The sequence below is a fragment of the Plecotus auritus genome (assembly GCF_963455305.1).
Source record: "Plecotus auritus genome assembly, chromosome: 1".
Lineage (NCBI taxonomy): Eukaryota > Metazoa > Chordata > Mammalia > Chiroptera > Vespertilionidae > Plecotus > Plecotus auritus.
In genome coordinates, this window is record NC_137770.1 from 83,916,733 (window position 1) to 83,931,172 (window position 14,440).

Here is a 14,440-nt window from a genome sequence, read left to right on the forward strand (position 1 = left end):
TTCAATCACAATTCTAATGGAACCTTTTATTATTTGATAAAATGATTCTACTGTTTATCTATAATAAAAAGCAGACAAGAAAAGCAAAGAAAAAATTTAAAAACAGGAGAAAGGAGAGGGAATTTTCTCTCTATATTAAGCCCTTTACCTCAAACCCTTTATGAAAATAAGTAATATATAACTAAATAAAGGCTTACAATGTGCAGTTGGCACAAGAATAGACAGAGTAAAAGAGCTAAACCAATAGCCTGGAAAAAAGACTAGTTGTATGTGTATGGGTGTATGATTAATTATATGTTCAACTTGTGATAATAATAACAGCTAACATTTATTGAGCCCTTATTTTGTGTCAGTTTCTATGAAAAGCACTTTGCATTCACAAGAATCCTGAATCTTCACAAAAACCATGTGAGGTAGGAAATGTTATCTATGGGTGAAGGAGCTAAGTCTTAGACAGGTAAATGACTTGCCACCCTACACAGGAATTTATTTATTGTTTTCTTTTTTTTACTTCAAGAAAAATGATTTTAAATATAATAATGTTACATGCAATAAACATTAATATCTCAAGAAAAACAATTTTATTTTATTTATTTATTTTTTAAAATATATTTTTATTGATTTTTTTTTACAGAGAGGAAGGGAGAGGGATAGATAGTCAGAAACATCGATGAGAGAGAAACATCGATCAGCTGCCTCTTGCACACCTCCCACAGGGGATGTGCCCGCAACCAAGGTACATGCCCTTGACCGGAATCGAACCTGGGACCTTTCAGTCCGCAGGCTGACGCTCTTCCACTGAGCCAAACTGGTTTTGGCTCAAGAAAAACCATTTTAAATGTGATAATGTTACATGCAATAGACACCAGTTATTCAAGAAAAAAATATGATACTAGAGGCCCGGTGCATGACATTCGTGCATGGGGGCGGGGGGGGCAGGGTCCCCTCAACCTGGCCTGAGCCCTCTTGCAGTCCAGGACCCGACTATCAGACATCCCCCAAGGAGTCCTTAGCACTGCCACAGAGGCAGAAGTGGCTCCTGCCACCGCCACTGCACTCACCAGCTGTGAGCCCGGCTTCTGGCTGACCGGCGCTCCCCCTGTGGGAGCACACTGACCACCAGGAGCAGCTCCTGCATCAAGCATCTGTCCCCTGGTGGTCAGTGTGTGTCATAGCAATCGGTCGTTCTGCTGTTCAGTCAATTTGCATATTAGGGTTTTATTATATAGGATACATGCAATAAACATTAATATTTCAAGAATAAAAGGATTTTAAGTATAACAATATTCCCAAAACTGTACTAACATAGTATGATATCACAAAAGTTGTAGGATATATTAAAATTCTGCAAATAACAGAATTACTTCTATTATATTCTAGAATATTTCCCCCCCCTCTGGCTCTATTTTTGTTCATCAGTTTATGTTGTTCATTATAGTCCACAAATGAGTGAGATCATATGATATTTATCTTTCTACGACTTGCTTATTTCACTTAGCGTGATGCTTTTAAAGTCTGTTTTGTCAGTTTTGAGTATTGCTAGTCCACCTTTTTTATCTTTTCCATTTGCATGGAAAATATTTTTCCATCCCTTCACTTTCATCCTGTGTGTGTGTCTTTTGTTTTGAGGTGGGTCTCTTGTAGACAGCATATAGTTGGGTCATGTTTTTTTTATCCATTCAGTTACCCTACACCTTTTGATTGGAGCATTTAATCCATTTACATTTAGGGTTATTATTAAGAAGTACTTACTTATAGCCATTTTAATTCTGTATGGCTAGGTTTCTCTCTTTGTTTCTTCTTCAGCAATTGCTTACAGCAATCCCTTTAGCATTTCTTGTAATGCTGGCTTGGTGGTGATGAACTCCTTTAGCCTTTTTTGTTTTTGTTTGGGAAGCTCTTTATTTGACCATCTATTTTGAATGATAGCCTTGCTGGATATAGCAATCTTGGTCTCAGATCCTTGCTCTCCATTACCTTGAGTACTTCATGCCATTCCCTTTTGGCCTGTAGAGTTTCTGATGAGAAATCAGGTGTCAGCCTTATGTGGATTCCATTGTAGGTAAGAGTTTTCTTTCCTCTTGCTGCCTTTAAGATTCTCTCTTTCTCTTTAATTGTTGGCATTTTAATTATTATGTGACTGGGAGTGGCTCTCTTTGTGTTCTTTTTGTTTGGGGTTCTCTGTGCCTCCTGAACTTGTGTGACTTTTTCCTTTACCAGGTTAGGGAAGTTTTCTACGATTATTTCTTCAAACACCTTTTCTATTTCTTTCTTCCTTTCTGCCGCTTCTGGCACACCTACTATTCTAATATTGTTACATTTCACATTTTCCCACAGCTCCATTAAGCTGTCCTCCTGTTTTTTAATTGTGTGCCTGTGGGTTCTTTTTTTTTTGGTTCTCTAGTTGAGTGATATTTTCAACTCTGTCTTCTAATTCACTGATTCGATCCACAGCTTTCCCTAATCTGCTGTGTATTCCTTCCAATGTGTTCTTTATTTTTTAAATAAATCTTTATTGTTCAGATTATTACAATTCTTCCTCTTTTTTCCCCCCATAGCTTCCCTCCACCCAGTTCCCACCCCACCCTCTGCCCTTACCCCCCCTACTGTCCTCATCCATAGGTGTACGATTTTTGTCCAGTCTCTTCCCCCACCACCACACCCCTTTCGCCCCAAGAATTGTCAGTCGACTCCCTTTCTATGCTCCTGATTCTATTATATTCACCAGTTTATTCTGTTCATCAGATTTTTTATTCACTTGATTTTTAGATTCACTTGTTGATAGATATGTATTTGTTGTTCATAATTTTTATCTTTACCTTTTTCTTCTTCTTCCTCTTCTTAAAGAATACCTTTCAGCATTTCATATAATACTGGTTTGGCGGTGATGAACTCCTTTAGCTTTTTCTTATCTGTGAAGCTCTTTATCTGACCTTCAATTCTGGATGATAGCTTTGCTGGGTAGAGTAATATTGGTTGTAGGTTCTTGCTATTCATCACTTTGAATATTTCTTGCCACTCCCTTCTGGCCTTCATAGTTTCTGTTGAGAAATCAGCTGACAATCGTATGGGTATTCCCTTGTTGGTAACTAACTGTTTTTCTCTTGCTGATTTTAATATTCTCTCTTTGTCTTTTGCTCTTGGTATTTCAATTGTGATGTGTCTTGGTGTGGTCCTCTTTGGATTCCTTTTGTATGGGGTTCTCTGCACTTCCTGGACTTGTAAGTCTATTTCTTTCACCAGGTGGGGGAAGTTTTCTGTCATTATTTCTTCAAATATGTTTTCGGTATCTTGCTCTCTCTCTTCTTCTGGCACCCCCATAATTCGGATGTTGGTATGCTTGAAGTTGTCCCAGAGGCTCCTTACACTATCTTTATACTTTTGGATTCTTTTTTCTTTTTTCTTTTCTGGTTAAGTGTTCTTTGCTTCCTTGTATTTCAAATCTTTGACTTGATTCTTACGATCCTCTAGTCTGCTGTTAGATCTCTGTATTATATTTTTTATTTCAGTCAGTGTATGCTTCTAGTTGGTCCTTTTTCATATCCTCGAGGGTCTCACTAAATTTATCGGCCTTTTCTAGGAAATTCTTGAAAAACCTTATAACCGTGGTTTTGAATTCTATATCCAGCCATTTGTTTTCCTCCATTTCTTTCATTTGTGATCTGTTTCTTTGTCTCCACATTTTGGCTGCTTCCCTGAGTTGGTAGAGTAGCTTTGTATGCTAGGTGTCCTATAGGGCCCCGTGGCTCAGCCTCCCATTACCTGAGGTGGACACTCTTGGTGCACCCGTTTGTGGGCTGTGTTCACAGTCTTGTTGTAGTTAAGCCTTGATTGTTGTTGGTATCACTGGGAGGAATTGACCTCCAGGCCAATTGACTGTGAGGATCAGCTGTGTCTAGGCTGGGAGAACTTCTGTGCTATAGACACCCTTATGAGACAACACTTGCAAAATCCTCTGTGCTCAGCTTGGATGGGGCGGAGTTTCAGGGTGGAGCAGACAGCAATGGCTTCCCATCAGCCCTGCCCGAAGAGGCCCCCTGTGTCTCAGTGTCCCATGGTAATTGCTGCAAGCACCTCTGAGAGAAAGCCACCCTCGAGTTTCGCCCACTGCCAGACAGTCCAGTTTCTCCCCAATGAGTCTGGGTCCCCAGAGTCTCATCCGGAACTGGAGTTCAGAGACATCGGGAGCTTTTGTCTCCCTCCCGATTGAGAAAGCCAGCCGTGTACTCAGTTGTCAGCCCTCTCCGAGTGCGCGCCACTGTACCTCTGCCTTCTGCAGCTCCTCTGGGTCTCAGTGTGCTTTTCTCTTTCCTTCTAGTTGTAGAATTTCCACTCAGCCAGCCTTCCTGTGGTTCTGGATGATGTCTGTTTTTTTCCAATGTGTTCTTTATTTGTGTTATGTCATTCTTTATCTCATAGTTACTATATATTTTTTTCCTACTGTTGAGCATTTTTAACATCATTACTCTGAACTCTATTTCATATAAATTTCTTACCTCTGCTTTTTTATCTCTTCTTCTGGAGAATTCTCTTGTTCTTTCATTTGGGGGTTGTTTCTTTGTTTCCTCATTTTGGTTGTCTGTTTGGGTTTGTGACTATGTTTTAGGTAGATCTTCTATACCTCTCAATCTCAAGTTGAAGACAGTGTTAAAGGCTATTTCTGACTAATTGGATCAGGTAAAGACTCAAAGCCTCCAGAGACTGCCTCTGTCTACAGAGGAATAGGATTCTAACTTGAATTGCCCCAGGCAATTGTTCTCAGGTATGGTGAGAGTTTTTTTTTAACAGGGGGGCAGTTGATTCTGTCTAGAGGCTAATTATTACTTTAAATCTCTTAAGTGGCCTCAGGGCAAGGTGTTTTCCAATAGGGTGTGTCAACTGTCTTCCCCCAGGCAAGGCAGATGTCTGTGTGGGAAAGATGTCCTCCACTATGTGATGGAGTGATTCAGCCCAGGAAACTTGGGGTATCTGCCTTCTGAGCTCTATCCCCCAAGTCCTCAGTCCTGCATCTGTTCTCAGAGCTCCAGTCCACTTTACCGCCCCTCTGCCAGAGCACAAGGTGGGTGGCTCCTCAAGAAATTTTTGTGTGTTGGCCCTTTAAGAGGGTGCCTGGAGAAGAAACCAAGATGGCAGCGTAGGTAAACACCTGAGCTTGCTGCCGTGCACAAACAACATCAAAATTACAACTAAAAGAAAAAACGGATATCATCCAGAACCATGGGAAGGCTGGCTGAGTGGAAGTTATACAAATATAAGGAAAGAGAAAAGCACATTGAGACTGGGAGGAGTTGCGGAGGTGCAGAAGTAAAGTGCGGAAGTACGGAGGCACACTTGGAAAAGGGCTGGCATCTGGGTACGCTGTTGTCTTTTTCAATCAGGATACAAGATCCTGACTGCTCTGAACTTCAATTCCGGGTGAGACTCTGGGGACCCAGACTCATACGGGGAGAAACTGGATTGTCTGGCATCTGGCCTGAACATGAGGGCAGCTTTCTCTCAGAGGTGCTCACAGCGATCATTGTTCCTGCATGGTGCCGCGGGACACAGAGACCCGGGGACCTCTTCGGGGTAGGGTTGATGATCAACCATTGCTGTTTGCTCTGCCCTGGTGATTCCCTGAGACCCCGCCCCATACAATTTATAACCCCACCCAAGCTGTGGGCAAAGGCTTTTGCATATGAATGGCCTGGCCTTTTGCAACCTAAAACCTAACAAACTGCAGCTGAATCAGAGAGCCCCAGGGCCTCCAAAAGAAAGCCCAAGGCTGGACAGCAGCTTGCATTGCTTCACAGCTGGGTCTCATCTGGGTACCTCCAAACCCCGAACAAAGAGGAAGAATCTGCAGATCTCTCTGTAGCTCCTGCTGGGTGGCCTTGGGCAGTGGCTGACTTTGCACCTCCTTGGAGATCCAAGAGGCAGTGTACCCAGTGATCAGAGTGAGACCATCCAGATTACAACTCTTCACATCCATAAGAGACACACTCAGAGGGCAGATTCAATGAGCGCCAAAGCTCCACTGAAGCAAATCTTGCCCCATAAGGGTGTCTTCAGCACAGAAGTTCTCCCATCGTAGACACAACTGATCCTCACAGCCAGTTGGCCTGGAGGTCAATTCCTCCCAGTGATACCAACAGCAATCAAGGCTTAACTACAACAAGACTGTGCACACAGCCCACAAAGGGGTGCACCAAGAGTGTCCACCTCAGGTAATCAGGGAGGCTGAGCCACTGGGCCCTATAGGACACCTAGCACACAAAGCCACTCTATCAACACAGGGAAGCAGCCAAAATGTGGAGACAAAGAAACAGGTTACAAATGAAAGAAATGGAGGAAAGCAAACTACTGGATATAGAGTTCAAAACCACAGTTATAAGGTTACTCAAGAATCTTCTAGAAACCTCTGAGAAATTTAGTGTAACCCTCAAGGATATGGAAAAGGACCAACTAGAAATTAAGCATACACTGACTGAAATAAAGAATAATATACAGAGATCCAACAGCGAACTACAGGATCCCAAGAATCAAGTCAAAGATTTGAAATGCAAAGAAACAAAAAACACCCAACCGGAAAAGCAAGAAGAAAAAAGAATTAAAAAATATGAAGATAGTGTAAGGAGCCTCTGGGACAACTTCAAGCGTACCAACATCCGAATTATGGGGGTGCCAGAAGAAGAGAGAGAGCAAGATACTGAAAACCTATTTGAAGAAATAATGACTGAAAACTTCCCCCACCTGGTGAAAGAAATAGACTTACAAGTCCAGGAAGTGCAGAGAACCCCATACAAAAGGAATCCAAAGAGGACCACACCAAGACACATCACAATTGAAATACCAAGAGCAATAGACAAAGAGAGAATATTAAAATCAGCAAGAGAAAAACAGTTAGTTACCAACAAGGGAATATCCATACGATTGTCAGCTGATTTCTCAACAGAAACTATGCAGGCCAGAAGGGAGTGGCAAGAAATATTCAAAGTGATGAATGGCAAGAACCTACAACCAAGATTACTCTACCCAGCAAAGCTATCATTCAGAATTGAAGGTCAGATAAAGAGCTTCACAGATAAGAAAAAGCTAAAGGAGTTCATCACCTCCAAAACAGTATTATATTAAACTAGAGGCCTGTTGCAGGAAGATTCCTGCAAGAACAGGGCTTCCAGCGGGCTTCCCTCCTGCCCCCCACGCTTTCCCTCCTGCCATCGCTGCTGCCCCTTGCTTTCCCTCCCACTGCTCCCCCTGCGCTTTCCCTCCCACCACCACCACCACCTCCCTTTCTGCTTTCCCTCCCTCTTCCTTCTATGCTGTCTTCAGTCTTCACTCCGTCTGTGTATGCAAATTAACTGCCATCTTTTGTTGGGTTAATTTGCATACTTGCTCTGATTGGCTGGTGGGCATAGCGGAGTTATGGTTAATTTGCATGTTTCTCTTTTATTAGTGTAGATGCTGAAGGGTATTCTTTAAGAAGAGGAAGAAGAAGAAAAGGTAAAGATAAAAATTATGAATAACAAAGCGACAACAAATACATACCTATCAACAAGTGAATCTAAAAATCAAGTGAATAAAAAATCTGATGAACAGAATAAACTGGTGAATATAATAGAATCAGGGGCATAGAAAGGGAGTGGACTGACAATTCTCAGGGGGAAAGGGGTGTGGGGGGGTTCGGGAAGAGACTGGACAAAAATCATACACCTATGGATGAGGATAGTGGTGGGGGGTAAGGGCAGGGGGTGGGGTGGGAACCGGGTGGAGGGGAGCTATGGGGGGAAAAAGAGGAATAACTAATAATTTGAACAATAAAGATTTATTTTTAAAAAAATGAGGGTGCCTGAACTTGCAGCTGCCACTCCCTGGCAGACAGCCCCCCACTGCTTTTCACGGCTAGATGTTATGTGGGTACCCTCCTCAGTTTGGTGCTCTCTGCTGGGGAGCCCAGCTTCGGAATTAGGTCCCAGAGTTCTCAGTGGCAACTCCCCGCTCCGTCCCCCCGCCAGCTGAGATCTCTCTCCGGGACTTCAGTTGCCATCTGTGGGTGCCTCTGCCCCGCCTACCAGTCTCTATGAGGTCTCCATCTTTGGTCCTTGGGTCTCAGGGTTCTTTCTCTCCTCTGAGTTTTCCGTTGAGTATTCAGGAAGCCTTTCCGTATTTCAGTTGTAATTCCAGCTTGTTCCTGGGAGCATGTCCGTGCAGCGTCCTCCTACTCTGCCACCATTTTGAATCCTCCCAACGCAGGAATTTGATGGGGTCAACACACCTGCTGAGTCAACTGACTCCAGAGACTTTGATCTTAACCTTAGACATATCATCTGTAATTTCCCTTTTAGAAAACTATCCTGGACAATCTTCACAAACGAGGACAAAGATTAATTAAGGGAAATGCTTAGTGTAGCATTTTTTTTTTTTTTTGTGATTACAAAAAAATGTTAAACAAGTCGAATATTCTACAGGGATATAATTAAATAAATCATTCATGCAATTAAATCTTAAGCAGCCAGTAAAATCAATGTTGTCAGAGAAAATTTAATAACATGGAGAAATGCTTGTGATATTCCATTAAGTGATGCAGACTACAATTTGTACATACAGAAGGACTTCAGTATGTGGAAAAAAATCTATATTTTCCAAATTTTTTATAATCATGTTTATATTATATGGGGAAAAATTATTAAAAATGTGTATAAAATCTGTGATTTCTGCATGGTCTTTCTGCTTAGTTACTTCCTTTTTTTTTTTTTTTTTAAGGATATATGGCTTCTTTTATTTATTTATTTTTAATGTTTTTTAAATTGATTTTTTTTCTTTTTTAATCCTCTCCCAATGATATTTTTCCATTGATTTTTAGAGAGATTGGAAGGGAGGGGGAGAGACAGAGACAAATATCATGCCCTTGTGCCCTTGACGGGAATCCAACCCAGGACCCTTCAGTCTGCAGGACGATGCTCTATCCACTGAGCCATACTGGGTAGTGCTTAAAATTGCTTTTTAGAGAGAGAGGAAGGGAGAGGGAGAGAGAGAAACTTCAATTGGCTACCTCTCATAAACACCTGAATGGACCAAAACCTGGGCATGTGCCCTAACCAGGAATGGAACCAGCGACCTTTCAGTGCATGGGACGATGCCCAACCAACTTAGCCACACCTCCCAGGCATCAGTTTTAATTTTTAATATGAGAAGTATCACAGATAAAACTTACATAAACAAAAGCTCTTTGGAGTCCTTAATAATCATGGAGAGTAAGAGTCCTGAGTCTAAAAATGTTGAGAACACCTGCTTTACTATGAGCTGCCCTCCTGGAGCTTCTGCTGTTGTACATAGGATCAAACATACCTCCCAATCTTGTGATGATAATTCAGGCCCACCCATGAGCATGACAAGTACCTTGAATAAGTTGTAACAAAGTGCTGTGTGGATTTAAATGATAGGTGAGATCTTTTCTAGCTGGAATGATAATAGGGAAGCAGAACTTGAGGTGGACCTCAGAAATAATAGGACTTTATGAGCGGAAGAGTTTTTGCCTAGTGGATTAAATCTTAACAAGAACAGTAAAGCATGAAAGGGTGAGTTAATCCATGGGGGCAGTGGCAGAGGAAAGATGCCCCTTGGCCACATTGGCTGGTCTCACTGATGGCAGGACATTGGTGAGGTCGTCTGGTTCAGGGCCTGGTCCCAGCTTTGTGGGCCCAGAGCCTCCATTTGTTAGCTCCTATGTCTCCAACTCCCTGCACTACTCACCAGAGACCAGTATTTATGTTGTATTGCCAATGTACGCAGAGGATAGCAGTTCCCAGTGGCAGGGACTGTCATTGATGTATAGGGTATATCCTTCCCAGAGTCAGGGATAATCAAATCAGTTAATATGATGTTGCTTGGAGGGAAGTATGCTTGGACTCAGGGCATCAGCAGGTCTCAGGACAGCAGGTTCTGGAGCCAGACTGCTTTTCATGACAGAGCTCTTCAACGTAAAAGATTTGTGACATTGCACAGGTTTCCTGATCTTTCCACACCTTGTTTCGTTTCTGTATCTATAACATGGAGATGATAATAGTACTTACTTCAGAAGTTAGCTGTGATAATTAAATGACTTATTATGTGCTTACAAATCTGTCTGGTACCTAATAAAGTTTAAAAGCTCTTGTTTTATGGAGAAAGTTTGCAACCAGGCCTTGTTCCAGCCCAGTGTAGCCCTTCTCTCCAGTGACCTAACTTATATCCTCAATTCAGTTTCTTTCAAATAGGTTTAGGGCTGGATGGAAACTGGAATACCTGTGAAAGGATTAGTTTTATGTTTGTCAACGTGGCTAGCTTATAATACCTAGTTATTTAATCAAACATGAATGCAGTGAAGATGTTCTATAGATGTGATTAACATCTACAATCAGTTGACTTTAGGTAGAGTACACTTGATAATCTGGGCGGGTCTCATCCAATCAGTTGAAGACTTAAGAACAAAACCTGTGGTTTCCCAGAGAAGAAATTCTGCCTAGCGACCGCAGCAGCACTTGTGAGTTTCCAGCCTACAGTCTGCCCTACAAATTTTTGACTTGCGCCCTAACCGGTTTGGCTCAGTGGATAGAGCGTCGGCCTGCAGACTCAAGGGTCCCAGGTTCGATTCCGGTCAAGGGCATGTACCTTGGTTGCGGGCACATACCCGGTGGGGAGTGTGCAGGAGGCAGCTGATCGATGTTTCTCTCTCATCGATGTTTCTAACTCTCTATTTCTCTCCCTTCCTCTCTGTAAAAAATCAATAAAATATATTTAAAAAAAAATTTTTTTTTGACTTGCCAGCTCCATAATCACATGAGCCAATTCCTTAAAATAAATCTATACTAATAATAGGGTAATATGCAAATTGATCAGGATGCGTCACAGTAATGACTGATCAGCAGGCTGCGTGTGCAGCAGGTGCGGGTGGGTGGGGACTTGCAGTGTCAGGTACAGGGGCAGGGCCACGGTGGGGGCCTCTGTGTGCCTGTGCCTGCACCAGGGGTCTGCAGGCCTCCCCCAGCTCCGGCCTACCTCTTTGGGGCAATCCATTGAGGAGCCTGGGATGGGTGAGCAGGGCCTACCTCTTTGGGGTGATGGATTGTGGGGCTCCTGCACTGTGACAGAGCACAGGCCAGGATGGGGGACTGCCCCGAGTGCACGAATTTCCTGCACCGGGCCACTAGTTTTATTATAATAGACTAGAGGTCTGTTGCACAAAATTTGTGCATGGGTGGGGTCCCTAGGCCTGGCTGTTGATCAGGGCCCATCTGTGGGGCAACCAGCGGGGCAATGAGGGGGGCCCCCACTGGCACTTGCCTTGGCTGGCTTGGGGCCTGCAGGCTGGGGGCAGTTCCTATGATGAGCGTCTGCCTCCGGTGGTCAGTGCGTGTCATAGTGACCGGTCGTTCCTGTCAGCCATTCTGCTATTTGTTCGATTTGCATATTAGGCTTCTATTATATAGGATTCTGTTTTTCTGGAGAAGCCTGATCTTGGCTCTTTAGGTAACTCTTTTCTAAACTTTGGGCTGATCATTTACTTTTTTTTTTTAATATGTTTTTATTTATTTCAGAGAGGAAAGGAGAAGAAGAGAGAGATATATATACATAAATGATGAGAGAGAATCATTGATCAGCTGCCTCCTGCATACCCCTTAATGGGATTGATCCTGCAACCCTGGGTATGTGCCTTTGCCCATCGTGGAACCCAGGACCCTTCAGTCCACAGGCCGATGCTCTGTCCACTGAGCCAAACCAGCTAGGGCTAGTCATCTATTTTTAGTCACATGTTCTTTTTTCAGCCAGGCTTAGTACACGTAAGTCTCTCTAAATTTCAGATATATTTTTCTGAGACCAGGACTTACTTAGCCACTTTGGCCACTCGAATATAAAGCATCTTTTAGGGTAAATTATTTCTATAGATTGTTATCTCATCCATCATGAGTTGACTCCTATGTTTTCATTGTCTCAAAGTAGAGGAAGTCCTGCTAGTTCCTTTAACAAAACCTAGCTCAGGTCCTACGAGGTAAAGTAATGTGAAGACTCTTCATGGGGTGAGGGATCCCACAGGGAGGCAGGGCCACAGAGATTCCTGTCCTTTGGGGAGCATCAGGCTGGGCTCTAGAGGATGGTGGGTTTCCTATTTGTTGTGGCCGAGGAAGAATGCAGGATTACTCCTCAGGAGATCACTGATATTCACCCTTCATTGAGAACCTTGAGGGGTCTGATTTTGTTCCTCTGGGAGCCCAAGTTTCCTTTCAGAGAGTGATCATTATTCCACGTTCTGGAGGTGATTTACTTTGCCTCTCATTATGGAGGAAGAATCAACAAGACTTTATTCTTGATCAGATGTGGTAAAGACTAGTGAAGAGAGAAGTGACTGTGAAAAAATGAAGGAAATGTAAATCTTTTCTGAAAAGTATGATGGGGAGAGAGAGGGCAGCTGAGTTCCAAGATGCCAGCCCTCAGTAATTACTGTCACACTGCTGCTCTCCAAGTCTTCACTTCATCTATTCTACAATAGGCAGCAGCACATGTAAAGGGCACCTCCTGCAAACTGTCCATCTCCAGTCAGTGTGAAGAATGAAAGGACAAACCTCTGTAGTGCTGCTCCCTTCAGGTGGCACTGAACACACCTGTGTCCCTTCCCCTCACCATGGAGCTGTTGTGAAAGTTTTTGTTTTTCTACCAAACCACATTCATAAGCTCAGTAATTAATTCCTTTTTTCCTCATGACATAACTAGAATTAACATACTGATCCTTATTATTTGAAATACCAAAACCTAGTATGGTTCAGGATGAACCCCTAATTAAATGAGGAAATGATGACTGCCATAATACATATCAGGAAAAACTATTTTGAGGTTTTGTTGTTGCTGTTGTTTTTAAGAGAGAAACATCAATTTGTTGTTTTACTTATTTATGCATTTATTGGTTGTTTCTTGTATGTGCCCAGACCAGGAATCAAACCCACAGCCTTGGTGTATTGGGACAATGTTCTAACCAACTGAGCTACCCAGCCAGGGCCACATTTTGAGATTTTTGATGTTCATTTTTCAGATGCTACTAACTACAAAGGGAAAATGTATTTTCATATATTAGGCAGATCTGGCAGTTACCACTTTACTGAGCCATCAAACTTAGCGTAATTAATAGTGAGACATTCTGACCTGTTGTGGCTCTAGGGTGATGTAATGTGAAGTACATAATGTTATCTATTAAATATTCTTTGCAAAAAAAACATGTTTACCCTGAATCTAATACAACCTGTAGATTTATTTCCATTTTGCAGGAAATGTAGGCTTACAGCAGCACTGTTTAACAGAACTTTTGGCAGTGTATATCTGCATTGTCTAATACAGTAACCATCAGCCTACCAAAAGTTTAATTTTATTTCATTTTAACTAACTTCAGTTTGAACTTAAATAGCCACATGTGGCTAGTGGCTACTATATTGGACAGGAGAGGAACAAGTTAACCACCACAGGAAACAATTACACAATGGGACATTCTACAAGGTAACACACCTTGAGTTTTCAGAAAGTCAATTTTACTATTTTTTTAAGTGGTATATTTACACAATGGAAGGAACCCTTAATTTATGTGACAGCATGGATGGACCTGGAGATTATTATGCTAAGCAAATAAGCCAGACAGAGAAAGACAAATACCATATGATCTCACTTACATGTAGAATCTAATAAACAAAATAAACTGACAAACAAAATAGAACCAGAGGCATGGATATATGGAACAGACTGATCAGAGGTCAGAGGTCAGAGGGGCGGAGGGTAGGGGAAATTGGATGAAAGAAGGTGAAGAGATTAGCCAAAGAACATATATGCATAGCCCATGGACACAGACAATAGTGTGGTGAGGGTCAGAGGGAGGATGGGTGGGAGCTGGGTGGAGGTGGGTAAAAGGGACAGAAATGGAGGACATCTGTAATAGTATCAACATAAATAAATAGCCCTAGCTGGTTTGTTCAGTAGTTAGAGAGTCAGCTGGTGGACTGAAGGGTCATTGGTTCGATTCCAGTCAAGAGCACGTAGTATCTCAGCTGCAGGCTCCATCCCTAGCCCCAACTGGCTGGGGCACGGGCGGGAGGTAACCAATCAATGTTTCTCTTTCTCTGTCTCTCCCCTCCCTTCCACTCTCTTTAAAAATCAATGGAAAAGAAAATATCCTCAGGTGAGAACAAAAAAATAAATAAATAAAAATAAACTAGCTTCTCTATCATATAATTTCAAGTTTAAAACAAAATAAATAAAATGGGAGGAATGTTCTACTTTAAAAGAAATTAAAGAAACGTAATATCCAAATGATAAAGTTTGGGGAAACTTAAATATGACCTCAATAATAGATACAATAATTTTAATTAGTTATTTAGGGGAGTGCCCTTATTTTTAGGAGTTGCCTGTGTAAGTATTTAGGGAATGAAATGTTATATCTGTAACT